We start from the raw sequence: 10921 nt of genomic DNA, 5'->3' as shown, positions 1-10921 counted from the left end.
CAAAATGTCAATATTACCCAAAACAACCTGCAGATCAGTATAATCCCTATAAAAATTCCAATGATTTTTTTTTTTTTTTTTTGCAGAAATGGAAAAGTCAATCCTCAAATTCATATGGAGTTACAAGGGGCCCAACATATCCAAACAATCTTGAAAAAGAAGTACAAAGTTAAAGGACTTATCTCTCCCAGTTTCAAAACTTGCTACAAAGGTACAGTGATCAAAGCAGTATAGTACTGGCATAAGGACAGATATTTAGGCCAATGGAATAGAATTGAGAGTTCAGAAAAACTCTTACATCCACGGTCAACTGAATTTTGACTAGGGTATCAAGTTCACTCAAAGGAGAAAAAAAAAATCTCTTCAACAAATGGTGCTGGGGCAAAACTAGATATCTACATGCAAAAGAAAGAAACTAAACTCCTACCTCACACTGTAGACATCCCTAAAATGGATTAAAGATTTGACTGTAAAACATGAGAGCATAAAACTTCTAGAAGAAAACATAGGAGTAAAACTTTAGAACCTTGGATTTGGCAATGGATTTTATGACATTGAAATGAAGAACAACAAAAGAAAACAGATAAATTGGACTTCAACAGAGTTCCTTTTGCATTAAAGAACATTATTAAGAAAGTGAAAAACAAACCTACAGAATGAAAGAAAATATTTAGCAATTATATATCTGATAAGGATCTAATACAAAGAACTCCTACAACTCAGTAACAAATAACCCAATTTAAAAATAGACAGGAAACTCCAATAGACATTTCTGCAAAGAGGTTGTACAATAAGCACAAGAAAAGAAACTCAGCATTATTATTCATTAGAGAAATGTAAATAAAAACCAAAATGAGATATCACTTCATTACTACTAGAATGGCTATTAAAAAAAATACACACAGAAAACAAGAAGTGTTGAGAAAGGTGAGGAGAAAATGAAATCCTCTTTCATTGCTTGTGGTAATGTAAAATGCTATAGTCATGGTGGAAAACAATTTGCCTTCTCCTCAAAAAGCAAAACACACAATTACTCAACAACCCAGCAATTTTCCTCCTAGGTATATACTCAGAGGTATCGAAAGCAGGGATTTGAATAGATGTCTATACACCAATGTTCATTGCAGCATCATTCACAGTAGCCAGAAGATGAAAGCTGCCCAAGTATGCATCAACAAATGAATGGATAAACAAAATGTGGTATATTCATACAGTGGAATATTATTTTGCCATACAACATGGATGAATACTGAAAATATGTGAAGTGAAATAAGCCTGTCACAAAATGACAAATATTACATGATTCCACTTATATGAAATACCGAGAATGGGCAAAATTAGAGACAGAAAGTAGATTAGAGATTGTCAGGGGCTGGAAGGAAGAAGGAATGGGATGTTACTGCTGAATAGTTACAGTGTTTCTTTTTGTGATGAAAAAGTTTTGGAGAGAGATGGTGGTAATGGCACACATTGTAAATGTAGTTAATGGTGCTGAATTATACGTTTTAAAATGATTAAAATGGCTAATTTAGTGTTATACTTTAGTTTTTAGAAATAACAATGTAATATGCTAAAAAAATCCAATAATACACTTTAAATGGGTGAGTTGTATGGTGTGTGAATTACACATCAATAAAACTGTTAGAAAAAAAGAACTACTTTAAGTCTACTAGAAGAAAACATGGGTGAATTTTTTTTATAAACTAAGAGTGGGGGAAACTCCTAGCTATCAGTCAAATTCAGAAAAAAGAAAAAAAGGAAAAAATGATTAACCAAATAAATCAAAACCACAATGAGATGTCACTTCCCACCAGTTAGGATGACTACCAAAAAGACATGAAATAGCAAGTGTTGAGGAGGATATGAAGAAAAGGTAACCCTCATGCACTGTTGGTGGGAATGTAAACTGGTGCAAACGTTTTGGAAGTTTCTCAAAAAGCTAAAACTATAACCAACATATGATCCAGAAATTCCACTTCTGGACATTTAAATACCAAGAAAATGAAAACCAATCACAGAAAGATATATATACCCCCATGTTAACTGCAGCATTATTTATAATAGTCAAGATATGAAAGCTATCAATAAATGAATGGATAAAGAAAATGTGATATACATGCACACACACACACAAAAGTGGAATATTATTCACATAAAAAAAGAGATGAAATCTTGCCCTTTGCTACAACATGGATGGTTCTCAAGGGCATTATTCTAAGTGAAATAAATCAGATACAGAAAGACGGATACCAGATGAACTCTCTTATAGGTGGAATCTTAAAAAAGGAAGAAAGAAGATATAGAAAATAGACTGATGGTTGCCAGTGGTGTGGAGTGGCTGATAGTGGGAGAAATGGGTGAAGGGGGTCAAAGGTAAAAAGAAAAAATAAATACAGTAAATAAAAATGAAAAGTTTATAAAATAAGATCAGCTTTCTGAGTCAGGTAAAGGGAAGGAAAACAAAGGGAAAAAATTTAAGGTATGTATGAAAGCGAAAATGTTAGTTGCTGCTTATTTGTGTCCGACTCTTTTGAGACCCCATTTTGTACAATTTCTTGCCTTAATTGACTTTTTCAATTATATGGAAAGCTGTGAAGAAAGGATCTGTCCCAGGCACCTCTCTTTGGCTTGTAGATAGCTGTCTTCTCCTTTACATGATCGTCCCTCTTTGCACGTCCCATCCAAATTTCCTCTTTTTATGAAGATAACAGTCATATTGGGTTAGAGCCCATATTAATGACCTCATTTTAATTTGATTACCTCTATGAAGAGTTTGGGCTTCCCTGGTGGCTCAGATGGTAAAGCGTCTGCCCGCAATGCTGGAGACCTGGGTTCGATCCCTGGGTTGGGAAGACCCCCTGGAGAAGGGAATGGCAACCCACTCCAGTATTCTTGCCTGGAAAATCCCAGGGACAGAGGACCCCGGTAGGCTACAGTCCATGGGGTCACAAAGAGTTGGACATGACTGAGTGACTTCACTTATGAAGAGTTTATCTCCAAGTAAGTCACTTTCTGACATGCTGGGGGTTGGAACTTCAACACATGAATTGAAGAAGGGGGCAGCAGGTTGGGGGGAGTCTGGGGCACAATTCAACCCATAACACTGAGGAGCTGACTGGAAGACACCTAAGGGGACATGACAACTAAATGCAGTGTGGGGTCCTGGATTGGAAACTGCAACAGAAAAAGGTTGTTGGTGGGAAAATTGAAGAAAGCTAAATCAGATCTGTAATTTAGTGATATTAAAGTAAAGTACATGTCTTAGTTTTGAAAATTGGCCATGGTTATGCAAGATGTTAGCTTTGGGGAAAAAATGAGCAATGAGTGTATGGAAGTTCTCTCTACTATCTTTGCAATTGCTGTGTAAGATTAATTTTTTTTTAAAAAATCAAGACCTATTTGAGTGGCTTTCTGTGAAATAACTAAAAGATAAAGAAAGTCATCATACAGAGACAGTACCAAACTGGGGGGAAAATGAGTCAGCTGCATCTCACTCCCTGAAACCAACTCACCTGTTAGTTGTGTTTAAAATGGGAAATGCCCTGTAGTTAGGACAACAGGTAAAAATGCCTTTTATCAAAGTAGACAGTTCAAATGATAATATGTTTGAAAATCTCCATCCTATGCCAAGTCTTGCTTTGCCCTCTCCAATTAACAAAAAACTATTAATGTAGCTCATTTGTTTACTTCTCAGGTAAAAAGTTCAGAATGTAGTCAACAAGAGTGACCACTTCCCATATTGGAGTGATCTCTTTAATGATCTCTTTAAAGAGAGACTAAAAACAGTCTTATGTTTGGATTATACACTGGAGGCACTAAAGATTTGTGTATTTATTTTCTTGACATGTTATTCTTACTAAAGAGATCAGACTTCTTAGGTTCAGTTCAGTTCAGTTTCAGTTCAGTTGCTCACTTGTGTCCAACTCTTCGTGACCCATGGACCACAACACGCCAGGCCTCCCTGTCCATCATCAGCTCCCTAAGCCTGCTCAGACTCATCTCCATTCAGTCTGTGATGCCATCCAACCATCTCATCCTTTGTTGTTCCCTTCTCCTCTTGCCGTCAATCTTTCCCAGCGTCAGGGTCTTTTCAAATGAGTCAGCTCTTCACATCAGGTGGCCAAAGAATTGGAGTTTCAGCTTCAGCGTCAGTCCTTCCAATGAACACTCAGGACTGATTTCATTTGGGATGGGCTGGTTGGATCTCCTTGCAGTCCAAGGGACTCTCAAGAGTCTTCTCCAACACCATAGTTCAAATGCATCAATTTTTCGGCACTCAGCCTTCTTTACAGTCCAACACTCACATCCATACATGACCACTGGAAAAATCATAGCCTTGATGAGGCGGATCTTTGTTGGCAAAGTAATGTCTCTGCTTTTTAATATGCTGTCCAGGTTGGTCATAAGTTTCCTTCCAAGGAGTAAGTGTCTTTTAATTTCATGGCTGCAGTCACCATCTGCAGTGATCTTGGAGCCCAGAAAAATAAAATCAGCCACTGTTTCCACTGTTCCCCCATTTTTTGCCATCAAGTGATGGGACCAGATGCCATGATCTTAATGTTCTGAATGTTGAGCTTTAAGCAAACTTTTTCTCTCTCCTCTTTCACTTTCATCAAGAGGCTCTTTAGTTCTTCTTCACTGTTTTCCATAAGGGTGGTGTCATCTGCATATCTGAGGTTATTGATATTTCTCCTGGCAATCTTGATTCCAGCTTGGGCACCCTCCAGCCAAGCATTTCTCATGATGTACTCTGCATAAAAGTTAAATAAGCAGGGTGACAATATATAGCCTTGATGTAATCCTTTTCCTATTTGGAATCAATCTGTTTTTCCATGTCCAGTTCTAACTTTTGCTTCCTGACCTGCATACAGGTTTCTCAAGAGGCAGATCAGGTGGTCTGGTATTCCCATCTCGAAGAATTTTCCACAGTTTACTGTGATCCACACAGTCAAAGGCTTTGGCATAGTCAATAAAGCAGAAATAGATGCTTTTCTGGAACTCTCTTGCTACTTCAAAGATCCAGTGAATGTTGGCAATTTGATCTCTGGTTCCTCTGCCTTTTTTAAAACCAGCTTGAACATCTGGAAGTTCACGGTTCACATATTGCTGAAGCCTGGCTTGGAGAATTTTGAGCATTACTTTACTAGCATGTGAGATGAGTGCAATTGTGTGGTAGTTTGAGCATTCTTTGGGATTGCCTTTCTTTGGGATTGGAATGAAAACTGACATTTTCTAGTCCTGTGGCCACTGCTAAGTTTTCCAAATTTGCTGGCGTATTGAGTGCAGCACGTTCACAGCATCACCGTTTAGGATTTGAAATAGTTCAACTGGAATTTCATCATCTCCAGTAGCTTTGTTCGTAGTGATGCTTCCTAAGGCCCACTTGACTTCACATTCCAGGATATCTGGCTCTAGGTGAATGATCACACCATCATGATTAACTGGGTTGTGAAGATCTTTTTTGTACAGTTCTTCTGTGTATTCTTGCTGCCTCCTTTTAATATCTTCTGCTTTGGTTAGGTCCATACCATATCTGTCCTTTATTGAGCCCATCTTTGCATGAAATGTTCCCTTGGTATCTCTAATTTTTTTGAAAGAGATCTCTAGTCTTTCCCATTCTATTGTTTTCCTCTATTTCTTTGCACTGATCACTGAGGAAGGCTTTCTTATTTCTCCTTGCTATTCTTTGGAACTCTGCATTCAAATGGGTATATCTTTCCTTTCCTCCTTTGCTTTTCGCTTCTTGTCTTTTCACAGCTATTTGTAAGGCCTCCTCAGACAGCCATTTTACTTTTTTGCATTTCTTTTTCTTGGGGATGGTCTTGATCCCTGTCTCCTGTAAAATGTCATGAACCTCTGCCCATAGTTCATCAGGCACTCTGTCTATCAGATCTAGTCCCTTAAACCTATTTCTCACTTCCACTGTATAATTATAAGGGATTTGATTTAGGTCATATCTGAATGGACTAATGGTTTCCCCTGCTTTCTTCATTTTAAGTCTGAATTTGGCAATAAGAAGTTCATGATCTGAGCCATAGTCTTGTTTTTGCTGACTGTGGAAAGCATATCCATCTTCGGCTCCAAAAAATTTAATCAATCTGATTTCAGTGTTGACCATCTGGTGATGTCCATGTGTAGAGTCTTCTCTTGTGTTGTTGGAAGAGGGTGTTTGCTATGACCAGTGTGTTCTCTTGGCGGAACTCTATTAGCCTTTGCCCTGCTTCATTCTACACTCCAAGGCCAAATTTGCCTGTTACTCCAGGTGTTTCTTGACTTCCTACTCTTGCATTCCAGTCCCCTATAATGAAAAGGACATCTTTTTTGGGTGTTAGTTCTCAAAGGTCTTGTAGATCTTCATGCTGCTGCTGCTGCTGCTAAGTCGATTCAGTCGTGTCCGACTCTGTGAGACCCCATGGACGGCAGCCCACCAGGCTCCCACGTCCCCGGCATCCTCCAGGCAAGAACACTGGAGTGGGTTGCCATTTCCTTCTCCCGTAGGTCTTCCTAGAACCATTCAATTTCAGCTTCTTCAGCATTACTGGTCGAGGCATAGACTTGGATTACCGTGATATTGAATGGTTTGCCTTGGAAACGAACAGAGATCATTCTGTCGTTTTTGAATTGCACCCAAGTACTGCATTTCAGACTCTTTTGTTGACTATGATGGCTACTCCATTTCTTCTAAGGGATTCTTGCCCACAGTAGTAGATATAATGGTCATCTGAGTTAAATTCACCCATTCCAGTCCATTTTAGTTCGCTGATTCCTAAAATGTCAATGTTCACTCTTGCCATCTCCTGTTTGACCACTTTCAATTTGCCTTGATTCATGGACCTAACATTCCAGGTTTCTATGCAATATTGCTCTTTACAGCATTGAACCTTGCTTCTATCACTAGTCACATCCACAACTGGGTGTTGTTTTTGCTTTGGCTCCATCCCTTCATTTTTTCTGGAGTTATTTCTCTACTGATCTCCAGTAACATATTGGGCACCTACCGACCTGGGGATTTCATCTTTCAGTGTCCTATCTTTTTGCCTTTTCATACTGTTCATGGGGTTCTCAAGGCAAAAATACTGAAGTGTTTGCCATTCCCTTTTCCTGTGGGCCACATTTTGTCAGAACTCTCCACCATGACCCGTCCGTCTTCGGTGGCCCCACATGGCATGGCTTAGCTTCATTGAGTTAGAGAAGGCTGTGGTCCATGTGATTAGATCAGTTAGTTTTCTGTGATTGTTGTTTCAGTCTGTCTGCCCTCTGAAGCCCTCTCTCAGTGCCTACTGTCTTACTGGGATTTCTCTCACCTTGGACGTGGGGTGTCTCTTCATGGCTGCTCTAGTAACACGCAGCCGCTGCTCATTACCTTGGACGTGGGGTATCTACTCAAAGCTGCCACTACTGACCTTGGACGTGGGGTATCTCCTCTGGGCTGCTCGCCACCTCTTTAGGTACTTACTGAAAATTGGATCACATTACCATTATGTTATGTTTCCTCTCTCTCTGCCTTTGCCTTCTCTTTTTTTCCCCTATTCTTTTAAAGTTTAATTCATCTTCAAGTCAAAATGTCTTTAATTCTCTAGACTCTGTCTTTTATTTTTCTTTATTCCTCTTTTACCTAAGCTACTGCAGTTTGAAATTCCTAGCACCTAGTTGCCAATACTAGCAGAATCACGCATCCAGGCATTCAGGTTGTATACCACACAGGAGGATCATAACTAAAAGATAAACCTTGAAAAAATTAACTGAGATGACAATTTACAGGTGAAATCCATAATTTGAAGTCACTCAGTTGTGGAATGGCTGGGGAGAGCTCCCTCCTTCGTGAACTCCTGTCTGCACTCATGGAGAGTACCAGTGAACTAGCATACACTCTAGCAATTGTCCACACTCCCACTTGACTACAGTCTGAGCGTTTCTTTGTATCAGCTGCCTACTTTCACAAAATGCCATGTAACAAACAACTCTGAGTGGCTCATAAACAACAAGCTTTTAGCTCTTGCTCATATATCTTTAGGTTTGCTGGAATATGGTTGATCTAGGCTGAGCTGGGCTGGACTGGGCTGGGTTAGGCTCCAAGCTTCAGATTGAATTCAGGTTTGCTCCACATCTCTCTTCCACCTTTCACCAGTTACTACTCAAATTCTTCATTCTTATGGTCAAATACAGGAACACAAAGGGCAAATCCAACCGTGCAAGCATATTTCAAACATCTGTCCACATCAGGTTCACTAACAACCCACTGGTCCAAATAAGTCACTACACCAAGTCCAAAGGCAAAGTGCAGGGAAGTAGATTCCATGCACTGTGAAGTCTTATCAAGGATGTGCATATGTATTAGGAACACAAGGGAATGATAGAGACCAACAACTCAGTCTGCTAACAGCAAACTCCTCACGTTGCTTTTCTTGCTCTCCTGCTACTCTCAGGAGTCTGAGTCCTCTGACTTTGTCTCCTCACCTAGATGGAGCTGGGAGTTTGGCTGTCTGCCTGGGCTCTGGAAATCTCCCTTAGGGGGAGTTATTCAGGTTGTGTAATAATATACTACCAACTTTTTTTAACTTTAAAAAAGGCATGCTTCTTTAAAATTCATATCAAGGTATTGCATAGGCAAGGAATTGACAGCCCCACAGAGGGGATATGTCCACAGTCACCAGCTTTCATTCCAAGGTCCTCAATTGTATATTTACTAGTCAACCATAAAAGAGAATGAAATATTGCCATTTGCAGCAACGTAGATGGACCTAGAGAATACTATACTAAGTAAATTAGACAAAGAAAGACAAATATTATATCACTTGTATGTGTAATCTAAAAAAATAATACAAATGAATCTATGTACAAAACAGAAACAGACTCAGACATAGAAAAAATTTATGGTTAAGGGAAATTAAGGGAAAAGGGAGAAGAGGAGGAATAAATCAGGAGCATGGGACTAACAGAAACAAACTACTGTGCATAAAATAGATTAGCAACAAGGATTTACTGTATAGCACAGGGGACTCTACTCAAAATCTTGTAATAAACTACAATGGGAAATAATCTAAAGATATATATATATATATATATATATATATATAAACTTTCATCTTTCAGTCCCTTGTAGCACATACTATAGTACCTGCCCTAATAGATGTCTTAGAAATATAAAGATGAGATGTTTAAAACCACAATGAGGTACCATTACACGCCAGTCAGGTTGGCTGCTATCCAAAAGTCTACAAGCAATAAATGCTGGAGAGGGTGTGGAGAAAAGGGAACCCTCTTACACTGTTGGTGGGAATGCAAACTAGTACAGCCACTATGGAAAACAGTGTGGAGATTTCTTAAAAAACTGGAAATAGAACTGCCATATGACCCAGCAATCCCACTTCTGGGCATACACACTGAGGAAACCAGATCTGAAAGAGACACGTGCACCCCAATGTTCATCGCAGCACTGTTTATAATAGCCAGGACATGGAAGCAACCTAGATGCCCATCAGCAGATGAATGGATAAGGAAGCTGTGGTACATATACACCATGGAATATTACTCAGCCATTAAAAAGAATTCATTTGAACCAGTCCTAATGAGATGGATGAAGCTGGAGCCCATTATACAGAGTGAAGTAAGCCAGAAAGATAAAGAACATTACAGCATACTAACACATATATATGGAATTTAGAAAGGTGATAACGATAACCCTATATGCAAAACAGAAAAAGAGACACAGAAATACAGAACAGACTTTTGAACTTTGTGGGAGAATGTGAGGGTGGGATATTTCAAAAGAACAGCATGTATACTATCTATGGTGAAACAGATCACCAGCCCAGGTGGGATGCATGAGACAAGTGCTCCGGCCTGGTGCACTGGGAAGACCCAGAGGAATCGGGTGGAGAGGGAGGTGGGAGGGGGGATCGGGATTGGGAATACATGTAAATCCATGGCTGATTCATATCAATGTATGACAAAACCCACTGGAAAAAAAAAAAAAAGAACATTGAAAAAAAAAAAAAAAAAGATGAGATGTTTAGCAGACCAGATTTTTTTTGTAACAAAGAGAACTTTTAAGCAAGTAGCAAATGTGTCTATGATCCTATAAGCCCACTGACTCGTTGACCATGAAGTCTGGTTGTGGGAGAAGCTTACAAGCTTGCAACCTGGGGGTAAGCAGAGCCCAATACTGACAAAGGAGAACTGATGGAACACAGACTAATTTTTTTCCCACAACCTCTGAGAAAAGCTTATTCATGAGCCGAGAGCAACCATTTGTCCCTTCTTGGGGAAATTTGAGCCAAGCAATTATAAATTCATTATTTCCCAGATACTATAGGGATGCTTAAAAACAAGTTTTAAAAATCTTATGTAATATCTTTTAATCATCTCATTCTCTACCCCTAAAATCCTACTTAAAGAAAACTTCACTGCAAGTAGCATGGTGATTGTCAGGGACTGGGAGAGGGAAAATGAGGATTTATTGTTGAACGAGTTTCAGTTTTGCAAGTTTTAATATTTTGCCTGAAGATTCTAGAGAAAAACAGGTAACAGGCTTATTGCAGAAGTACCAGAGTTAATGCACAATTCTAGGGGGAAAAATAATCTTGGGGACTCTCCTAGAAAGCCCTTGACACTCAAAGACCTTCATCATTGGTACAAATTACTTATCTATACTGCTTGTCACTAAGTAACAATAACACCAACAAAACCTTATCTTTGTACAGTCTAAATGCCACTTATCAGAAAGTTACTTACTGACTGGTATTTAAACATTGATTTTCCATAAAAACAAACACAGTCAAGCTATTTAGTATTTATCTTGATTTGCTTAACACTTGTAGGGTACATGTCTAGGCTTGCCAACAGCATTGCTGCTAAATTCCTCAAGTGCAGAGAGGAGAGATATATTGTGTCCAGGACCTGACCTGAGTATTAACGTAGT

This window comes from Cervus elaphus, chromosome 6, assembly GCF_910594005.1.
Source record: "Cervus elaphus chromosome 6, mCerEla1.1, whole genome shotgun sequence".
Classification (NCBI taxonomy): Eukaryota; Metazoa; Chordata; class Mammalia; order Artiodactyla; family Cervidae; genus Cervus; species Cervus elaphus.
Note: the sequence above shows the minus strand (reverse complement) of the source record.